Source organism: Glossina fuscipes, unplaced genomic scaffold (genome assembly GCF_014805625.2).
Source record: "Glossina fuscipes isolate IAEA_lab_2018 unplaced genomic scaffold, Yale_Gfus_2 0, whole genome shotgun sequence".
NCBI lineage: Eukaryota > Metazoa > Arthropoda > Insecta > Diptera > Glossinidae > Glossina > Glossina fuscipes.
Window position 1 is genome coordinate 17,065,776 of NW_023998414.1, and position 11,175 is coordinate 17,076,950.

Consider the following 11,175-nt stretch of genomic DNA (forward strand, 5'->3'; position numbering starts at 1 on the left):
AGAAAATAAATGGACAAACCTCAGATAGATAGGCGAATAAGCAAGATTACGTTAACTCAGAAAATAATTCTGTATTCTGATACTGACACTCCTATTCTACGTGTTTTCGTTACGACTAATTTCTGGAGCAGAAAACATTTCAAAAATTGTGATTTGTAGGTTAAAAGGACAAATACATGGCCAGACATAAGCGAGACAGAAAAGCTTAAATCGACCCAGGAAATGATTCTAGAATGATCGGCAAAATAAAGGATGGGTCGACTGTAAATCCTTGCTAGTGTGCAAAGACCTTTACAATAAATATAATCATATATAATAATCGTATCATATAAGTATCTTTCTTTCTGAAAACGTAGCCGCTAGGTTCAATTACTTTCGCGTTCCTTTTCAAAGCTGTAGAATATAGCGAATTTAGTTGAGTGTTGCATAAGTCACAAAGAAACTCACATCGATAATTAGCCCGAAATTATTAGGGGTGAGTCCTTAGGCATGGTGAACCAGCACAAGTTCCATTGAAAGCCGCATTGTATCAGTAAAGTGGGAAAAAGAATTTGACATCGGTCTCGTACTTGACTGCTTCCCCTCCCTACATGATAAGCAGGCTTTCTGACAGGAAATGAGGTCGCAACCACATGAGCACCGCACCGTAAAGACTGAAATAGAGAAAATAAATTGATTGTCTCAGCTTGATTGCTTCCGGAGAGTCTAGCATTTTCTTATGTCTTATGTATATCAATATCGATAATTTTCAAACACATGGAACCATTAATTGGGTACAACTAGTTATCTGTTGATGTGTTCTCAGTAGGAGGGGAAAATGTAGTATATTAAAAAATATTATCATTCTCGATATATAGATCATACTTTTTATATACCCACCGTCAAAGGATCTGAGTATATTCGTGTCATTATGTCAAAACATTCGAATTTGATTAAAAGGAGAGATTCAGCGGCCCTATGAAACACATAAATTTTCATTTACCGTAATTTATCTCTTGGCGATATCGCCTTGAAATTTGGTACTTGAATCTTGGATGTTCTTAAACGTCAAAGGGTTCGCCTCGTATACCGAGACACCTCAGGATGTCTCTGTTTTAAGATGGAAGAAATTTGATTTTTTGTTCATTACCCATAAACCTAAACTACCACAGATACGACACTAAAACTGTTTCTTGTCTATGCTATGGATAATCCTACAGTACCTATACAAAAATCGAATGATCAGTCACGTCCATCAAATATTGAAGCGTAACAAAATTTTACTTTCTTGAATTTTTTTTTTTAAGATAAGGATTGTGTAGATATGAATAACTCGACCTTAGCTAAATACAACTCTTGGTTGTAATATATTAACTTTTTAGTTTTTTTTTCTATGTACAAGTGTTATAAGTATTAATACATAAACTTAAACTAAACACTACTAACTAAATATAAACATAAACTAAAAAATTTTTCATATCATCGATATGGTTTTTCATTGCTTCAAAGGCAGTAAGTGGAATATATGAAGCGTTTGCAAAGGAAACGAGATGCACCGAAACGGGATTACCGAACCCCTTAAACAACTGCCTGTGTGTTCATGCGAACTTTTTATCTATCATAGATTACTAAATATAATTGGGGTTACGGGTTCGAAACTGGTCTACGAATTATACTATTTTTAACTTACATAAGAGTAACATATTCTTCTATAAAAGATCATAGTAATCCTTGGTATAAAAAATTTATCCAATTGCAATTGGTCTAGTGCTTAGGGTGTCCGACATATGCGTCGAAGACCCAGGTTGGCCCGTTAACAGCACTTATCTCTTCTAGTTGTTTTTATTCATTAATATACAACAAGTTGTCTTGGAACTATTTGTATTAAACTAGACTCCATCTTATTTACCATTGAACGTATATAATACGTATAATGGTGCAATCCACTTCTTATTCAGGTCAGACATAAGAACATTTAGCTAAGACCATAAGTTAGTTATCTCTTTTTACTCCATACGCATACAATAAATGTGTAGAAAGTCTTATCTTTCTCTACGTTTGTAATTTATGTGGATAATGAGTACTTATTGCAAGAATAGCAAGACGTCATTGGACGAAGCAAAATATTATGACTGATTATAATTATTTGAAAGAACAAAATCGAAATTATTTGTCTATTTCAAGTATCACACAGTAACGGGCCCAATGAATTGTAAATTATTTGATATAAGATCAAACACACACAAAGTGAATGTTTTATTATCCATTTCTTATGGTTTCGGTTCGGAGCCAAAATCAATGCTTTTCCATGCCTGAGCAAAGAAAGTTTTCGATCAACAGGAATCAAGGCAAGGTTCGTTCCTGCCTTTCGATAATCCAATTTCAATGTAATCAAGCTATGAATGTATGACGAAAGCTTCTTTCGCATGTGTAGAATATAAGCGGATGTGTTTATCTTACAATAATAAAGGTTTGCCTATAAAATGTTATTGAACCTATTTAAGCTAAGCTTTTAACTGGGATCTTGTGCCTGAGATTAAGATGCGTATCCAGCAATTAGCATAACAGTGCTTTTATGATTTCACCAGTACCCTGATTGCTATGGTTAAACTCTTTTTAATTGCCGTCATCGTAAAATTCCGCAATGCAACAACGGTTAGGTACGCTTTCCTTACAATTTATACTTAACTTACGTTATTTAGAGTTTTATTTTATTTTTTCACTTGGACTTTAATTTCGTTTCAGTAGCTAACATAAGAAAAGAGAAAAAAACAAAAAAAAAAAAAAAAAGAAGAAAATTAAAGAAATGAATAAACGCATGACATGCGCATTCGCATGCTTTCGCGGGCCCATCTTTATCTTTATTTATAATATTTCTCCGCGAGTGCTTTCGCAAAAAGCGATTTTCCCAGATAATGATCGGTATACCGATGTAAATATGTATGTATGTATGTATGTATGTATGTATGTATGTATATGTATATATAGACAAATGTAGAGGTAACAATAAGTTTCTGTAGCATTCATCAGTGCAATCGTCTTCTTTAGTGTGATTTTGTGGGTAGTAAGCGTGGAAACAGTTTGAAAACAACATGCGACATTTACAGCAGCATCGAGCCGTTGAGTCCATGTGTGGGAAGCACAAAGCGTTACATTTTAGCCGTTTTCTGACATCTCTAATACACGACACAGTGGCGACAATTTGGTTAGAAATAAATCACGAACATTAACATGATGTGTGCGCTCTATAGTTTTCTAAGATAAAGTAATAGAAAACAAACCAATGCACATTCACTCATCTTGCTATCGCCTCTTCCCGTTCCTCCTTACAATTCATCATCAGTTATGATTATTTTCTTATACGTGTCTTTCATGCACATATCACACCAATAACGTATTCTCAGCTACCGGAAGTTTACCGCTACCTTCCTCATTTACGAAAGGTCCGAAATTTATGTTTGGTGGCATTGTCATCGTCATTGTCACAGCACAATCATCACCTCGAGCGTTCGCGTTGGCGTTATCGAAATAATAAATAAATGAATGAATGAAAAAAAAAAAAAAAAAAACAAAAATGATTTACTTTCGACTTTTGCCGAAATCACGAATCCATCCAACGTTATCTTCCTGCACGATCATCGAGTAAGCCAGCCAGGCAGCCAGGCTAACAGCCAACCAACCAGGCATCCAGTCAACCAGCGAGCCAACTAGTCAGCCAAGCAGTCAGCCAGCCAGCCAGCCAGCCAGCTAAACCACATACGAGACAGCGGCTTAACAGCCAATGAAGTGCAACAAAAGTTATCCATTATTCATCCGTCGTTAATATGAACAAATTTAACAACATCTTGATGTTGACAATGGCAAAAGCTGAACGAACAATAATTTCGGTTTTGTTTGTCTCTTTTTGGTATTTGTTTTGTTAAGTTTTTCATTTACCGCACAATTCAAGTCAGCCAACAACCAATTTGAATTTGCCGAGGTGACATCTCCGCACATAATTGGAACATATTTCACTTTCACGCGCGAGCATTCAAACACTTTTTGACAATAATTGTTGTTTTCATTCGTTTTGCAAAATAAACCACGGATCGCTCTGCCAAATAACTGATATGATGAAGAGACGCAAATATCAACCCAAGTATCTGTGTACGGGGATGCATATACGTATACATCGTGTGGGTATTTTTATAAGTTAGTTGATCGTGATATATTTCAGTTTTTGTTATTTTAAATCTTTACTTTAACTTCTTTTTTTTTCTTCTTTTCGTAATACTCCAAGAGTACAATTTGACGACAATAAAGTTATTTGAGGGCATAACCGAATAATTGGCTGACACTGTTGTCAAGTTTTTTGTGATTGAAAACTCTCTAAACTCATTTAAAAAGAACCAAATGCCAGGCTGGTTGTATGCATCATACCAATACATAAATATATATATATTTATATATATATATATATATATATATATATATATATATATACACACGCATTGAAATAAGTATATTGACTGGCTTGTTTGAGAAGTTTCTTACGCAAGCGTATACAACCATATAAATGCCTATAACTTTACTATTTGATCTGGTATTCGATAACACGAACAGCCTTCGGTAAGCCTTTCAATACAATAAAAGTTTTTTGTATACCAAATGTCTGTCTTGCCCCGAAGACGGTACTGTACTACGGCATTACTTTGTCTATCATCTATCCTGAGAGAATGTCGACAGACGAATAGAGCCCCTAGACTGACAATTGATATTTTGAAAAGCAAAAAATTCAAAGCCATTACAATAACATTAAGCAGTGTTTGAGCAATGGACAAAACTATGAAAATAAGGGGAAAGCTTATGACTGCAATCGCTGCCAAGCCTGGCTGTCATTGTTTTCGAATGTCTTCCTATACGTACATAAATAGTGGAGATCAGTTTCACCATTAGAATATAGGGTGAATAAAAGTTGCTCGGAATCCTTAGTTTCTGTTTACCGAATCCATCACCGAATAATAAACGAAATGATATCATATGAACGTGGTAAGAATATATGAAGTTTATGTGGATGCACGAAACAGCGGCTTGAACGACTTGAGATAAACCCAAATTTTACTATGCTCTACGCTGCCTACCTGTCTGTGTATATATTTATATTCAACCTCACAAGTCGTAACTTTCGAAACATTTTGATTAAGTTTAAGTGCATTGACTAGTTTTGAACCAACAGCGAATCCTATTGTGTATGCTTCGAATCGAATCGTTTCTCCACCATTTCGCACATAGTACCCCATTTCGAAAAAGGCACTTCTCAATAATTCTCAATTTAATTCGATAAAAGATAGGAGTTAGTTGCACCAAAGAGAGTTGAAAAAGTTTAGATGAGATAAGATGCATCTTTTGAAAGCCTCCATATAAATCGTGTTTTGGAATGTTTGGAACCTTAATTCGACAAGAGTGAGTTGACATATAAATGTGCTGTGGGAAGCTTAGATTGTATAAGTCTATTTTTCGGACTCCTCTTCCTGTGAGAAGGCAGCCTTTACAGCGACATAGACTTTAATTTCAATCAAAACTTAACTCATTCACTCAAATTCAATATACAGACATCCTAACTTAAGCAAATTGGTTTACAATTCATACAAAGAAAGTCGAGAGTTAAAATAACGCCTGTCACGTAAACGTAGTTTTGTATTAATAAAACCGAATTTTGTCTATTGGCATCGATTTGAAAATTTCGGAAGTGAAATTTACGGAAATATCGTATGTAGAAGCGGCAACGTTTTACCGGAATTAGGAATGCTTTAGATATATGAAGTGTTTATGCAGGAGATATTGGAAATTCGACAATGCGTTCATTACCCCCCTACACTACTTATTGTGTAAGAGTATATTAAGTTTGTGCGAATATATGCAACACTCAGAAAGATTTGAAATAGACCACGTGTTATTATATCGATCGATTCAGAGTTACTTTCGGAAACGTACTCAGCTGCTTTGTACGCCTGGTCGCCTTGTTTTCGTGCTTTCAGCCTACGCATCGCAATTTTCAAGATATTTTGATAAAATTTGGTATGCCTACGTGTTTGCGCCCACGAAAGAGCGCTATTGCAAATGGGATGGATCGAATCACTTTTTCGATCACTTGCAATACAACGCTCTATTTTGAAAACTAATTATATGAATAACTATCTGTATGTATTACGTGAAATTGTGTAATGTGTTTAATAATGGGCCGTGTCACACTATAGGGTTTGCCCTTGTTTTAAGCTCATTGCTGCTGCTTTCAAAGCGACAGATTTTTCACATTGTATGTGGGTATTATAGCTCAATTTAAAATCTATTGAATTTATTGTATAGGGAATGGTCAACTGAAGATTTCCGCTCGTCTTAAGTCGCCATTGGCTTGATAACCAATTCAATGTTATTTAATATATCACATTTGTGCGTAAGTGTGGATGTTATATATGCAAAAATATCTGTCCGCCTAAGAACAGCTAATTGACCGTGACAAAATTGATGTCAATTATTGATATACGGTTGAATATATCTGTACACTTACTTACATTTGCACATCCATATGGTATGTGGGTGCTGCAAATGTGCTACAAATGTACGGTTTTCTTAACCATAACACAATGTATTTCAAATGTCGACTCGAGTCGAAACTGTAATAAGCGTCTGGCTATGCGTATTATTTGGTAAATGAATTCTTTTTTGATTTATAATACAACGAAGCGAAGAAACTTGAAAGTGTTTTACTTTTTTAAACGATTTCCAGTAGATAGATGATAATGAGGTGTTTCAAAATGTGCCCTTTATTGATTTACTTTTTTGTTGATTAGGTGTAAACACTGTAACACATTACAGGTATATTACTTACGCTAGACTTCCCGCCTAATTGGATTTGCAATAAGTATAGCTTTGATGCTAAAAAATTGTATTTGCATTTGTTTCTCTCGCTCTCATTAAAACATGTAACCGTTTTATGGCCATCAATTGATAATCGATTAAACGTCCTCTTTACTAACATTTGGAAAAAAAAAAAAAATTAACAATTTTTTGGCAAACGTGTATAATGAATGAGAACGAATGTTCGAAATTGTAATTGGAATTGTGTAAGCGGTTGCTAATGAAATGACAAATTTAATATAACTTAAGGGATTGCGCATGCAATAAACCGAATGAATCCATGAAAGCATAGACCCATGCATTCAGTGTGTAATTTTATTGTTGATAAACATCATAAAACGAAATCATTGTCCGCAACGAATACGAAAGCTGAACAATTGCTACAACAATAATAATGACGCGTGCTTACAATCGAATGTCAACCAGCATATCATTCTGAGGTGCTTTACTATACTTACTAGAGATGTTGGGTTCGCATTGCACTACCATACTATGGACAATTGCCAGCCTGTCTGTCACTCTGTCTGCCTGCGTTTACTGTTCGTTTCTTCGTTGTTCATACAAAGTCACAGTAGCTAAGTTAACTGGGCTGAAGACAACAATAACGAAAATAATGTACAACAAAGTGAGTATAAGTAATAAAATGTCTTGCATATAAGTAAACGAACATTTACAGAAGGATACATGTATATATATGTATGTATATACAATATGCTATGCTTATATGTATATATTTAAATGCAGAAATTTTTTATTTATATGTATTTGTCATTGGAATCTGCCTAATACTAGAAGCAGCGCGCTTTTGCATTTTATTTTATGAAACAAAAAAGAGAAATAAAAATGTAAGACAAACAATAACAACAACAACAAAAACAAGTATATGCTCCCAGCACGTTAACGATTGACTTCTTTAATGTCAAACACTTATGTCGATTCGGTCTGAATAACCATAATTTTCTTAGTGGTTGATTGTTGTTGTGCCCATTTCACGCATTAAAAGAAGTGCCGAGAGCTTTTCCTATATGCGCTTAACTAGCGCCACTGACCGTAACACCGACTTTAAGCGCAGATAAACGTATTCAAACAATTAAGAAAATAACATATATATCATATAATAAAAAGTAGTAACAGCTCACGTAGCATTTAAACGTGAAAAGCGCATCGGGCATCGGGCATCGGGTATAGGGCACGGGCGAGAAATTGTTTGTCTGGCCACAAATTCTATTAATTGCGTATTGGGCTTACTTTTGTTGTTGTTGTTGTTGTTGTTGTTGCTGTTGTTTTATTTGCTAAATTTAAGTTGATTATTGACACATTACGGTCCCTCGATTGCTAACGCAAGCACAGCCCACATATCATATATGATACACTAAATCCTTTAGTTATCCCGTTCGCCCGTCATTTAAGCGTTGTTCCACATCTAAGCGTTTATAGTGCAGTGCAGTGCATTACGTGTAAATCAATTTGTTTGATGAATGAGTCATAATTAGAGACGGTTACACGGCACACAATATTTCTTCATTATCTAACGCAGCAGCGATTTTAGAATTTACGACTTGAAATAATGTGGAATTAGCGAAATTTCGTGGGATGCTTTCTCAAGTGCATGCATATGCATGTGCATATGCACGTACAGTCTATATGTAAGTATATATATATATATCCGCGCTATCCACTTGGTAAACTAACAGGTTGAATTCGTGAATCATTATTATGTGTATAATCATTTGTGTAGCATACGAGCATAGGTACAAAATATTTATGTTGATGCACACGCATTCAATCTTAAATAACATATCCATGCACACATGCTTCAAAGCATTGGATAGAGGTTCGAATATGTGTACCTGTTAGATTTGTTCAATTTATGTCAGCCGGCACATCACGATACCGTTTGGACGCATTACAATCGCCCCACAGGCAGAGGCTTAAATGCACTGAAAGAAAAATAAACAGAGAGCTTTCTAAATTTTCCCTATCATAACGGGAAACATATAAGAAAGCTAGCTATCCTGAGGCAACGAACAAAATTAGAAAAATTTGAATCAAGCGAACCATCGAGCTTTCCATAATTCCCAGTTTAAGTCCAAGCCGTACATGTATTTTTTTATAACGAATCATGCGCAGCATGCGCTTCATAGGGTCACAGACGGCGGGTAGTCCCTCACCTTGAACTACCTTGAAGAACTTGTTCGACCCGCAATTTTGACAGATATGCATAACAGAGAGGCAGAGGTGCACAGCATTTCAGAACTATAAACCAGATATCACATTTAATAACTTGTTTATAATCTGTAAGCGGAACAAAAGTCTATGCAGAAAGAACTCTTGCATCGATTAATAGACTTTTTCTGATCTTTTGAAGGTTTTTTTTAATTTCCATATAATAAACTTATTGGATAAGGATTAGAATTAAAATTAAAATAAATAGGGATGAAATTATGTAAGAAGCTGTAAGGCTGATGCGCGCTGATCTGTACATATTCACAAAAAACTTATTCGGCCGTATCTTTAAAATGTTAATAAAAAAATTTTTAAATTCCGATTTCCAGCTATAGAAAGATTATTCTTGACTCAATTGCAGGGCATTTTGAACTGGACATATAATATATTACCAATATACCAACCAATAAGCTCCGTTTGACTCTTTATTTATTCGAATATTGAACAAGCAACTTAAGATTAGCGGTATAAATACTTTACTTCGGCCTTCTCTAGTGATGGGCTTAAAAATTTAATTTTAATTTAGAAATATCAGAATTTGGGAAAACCTAACTGATCTTTAGAATAATTCGTAGGTTTCCTTTTGTATCCACTACTGAAGGATGCGGGCACATACATTATAAAGTGTATATATTTTTGATGAGTATGAAATTCTGAATCTCTGCTCGCAAAAATGAAGATGTCAAATTCAAATTCGGTAGAAACATTAGAAATTCTTGCATGCAAGTCAATATTTAAAACGGGACAACTTGATATAGTGATACGCAGCCGGGTAAATGAAGAGGGATTTGATTTGGCCTCAACCGAATTTAATTTTTGTACTTATTTTTTTACTTATTTTTTTCAATAGCACGTAACGCTGTGACAGGCAAAAAGGAGTCACGGAAGAGAGAAAGAGATAGGAAAAGTGACCGCATCACAGTGGGTGCGCGCCCAATCGGTAAGTATTTTGCTTTTGTCAAGTGAGGCCTTATTATAGCTACAACCACAAACGCTTTCTCGCACTGAGATTTGAACGTGCGAACAAAGAATATAGCAACTCCTGCATTCGTCCAATATTTGTCCCACATCGACTATATTTTGCTTATTCGCTTCGATTTTCATATAAATAAACTTACAGTTTCGGCCTTAATTGTTCCGACTTTTAAATTTCTCATACGCAAGGGCAAATATTAATGTCATTTATCGTTTGTTTTTTTTTTGTTTTTTTTTATTTTCAGTCTATAGAATATTTTGCCTTCAAGAAGTAGCCAACCCACCCTATACTAAATTTTAGAGTTGGTCTTCGTGGCAGACATCGTTTGACGATCATCCACTTTAATCGCAACGCTGACTGCCTAACAGATAATATAACGAACTTCTACGTGGATTACCTATATTTCATATTGGATTTCTCTTTACGTTCATAGTGCACTTAATCATGTATTCGAAGTTGCTGAATGAACAACGTAAGACTGTACGTCGATTAAGCTTGTTCACCAACTCTGCTGTCCGTCGCTCGATGGCAAGGGAAAGGTTAGATGAGGAATTTGAAGCAAATAAATTTTTCAACGTGTATGCTTACATATGTGCATCTGAATGAACTCTTCGAGATCACTATGATGTTGTTCAACTGGCAATATATGAATGGCTGAGTTGTAAATCATCAGACGTGCATATGTGCGTTTTATATAACTCTTAAAACAAAAAAAAAACAAAAAAAAAAAAAAAAAAAAAAAAAAGAATTAAGGCATAAAGCAATTGGCTATTTTTCAATGTTTTATTTTTTGATCTATGGCGCTCCTAATTTTCTTGAAAATTTTATGTTTTTCTCCCAACTTTTATTTTAATATCATTCATAAAAACAACGTTAAAAACGATTACTTTTTTCAACGATTAAAATCAATAATACAACAACAACAACAACAATAACAACAACAATAAATAAAAAATAGAAAAATAAAAAATAGTTTCGTTAACATAAATTTGCACACACAACGTTTCCAAGAATTTCTGACAATACGAAAATATTTTCATTTGTAACATTTAAAGTTTGCAAAGTTGACTCTCTGTTTGATACTCTGACCATTTTAA

At 34.6% G+C, this 11,175-nt stretch overlaps 1 long non-coding RNA gene across 3 annotated transcripts in view; it reads left to right on the forward strand.

Annotated features, from left to right (window-relative positions):
• LOC119636059 overlaps nt 1–10,798 on the forward strand; it is a 42,149-nt gene extending 31,351 nt beyond the window's left edge. Inside the window, exons 1-5 of one of the 3 annotated variants that reach the window (XR_005247118.1) lie at nt 6,637–7,501; nt 9,464–9,567; nt 9,678–9,874; nt 9,953–10,042; nt 10,323–10,798. This is a non-coding gene — a long non-coding RNA (uncharacterized LOC119636059). Of the gene's footprint in view, nt 1–6,636; nt 7,502–9,463; nt 9,875–9,952; nt 10,043–10,322 lie in introns of those variants that run through there. The other 2 variants (XR_005247116.1, XR_005247117.1) reach the window with 2 other exon arrangements.
• The last annotated feature ends 377 nt before the right edge of the window (nt 10,799–11,175 follow it).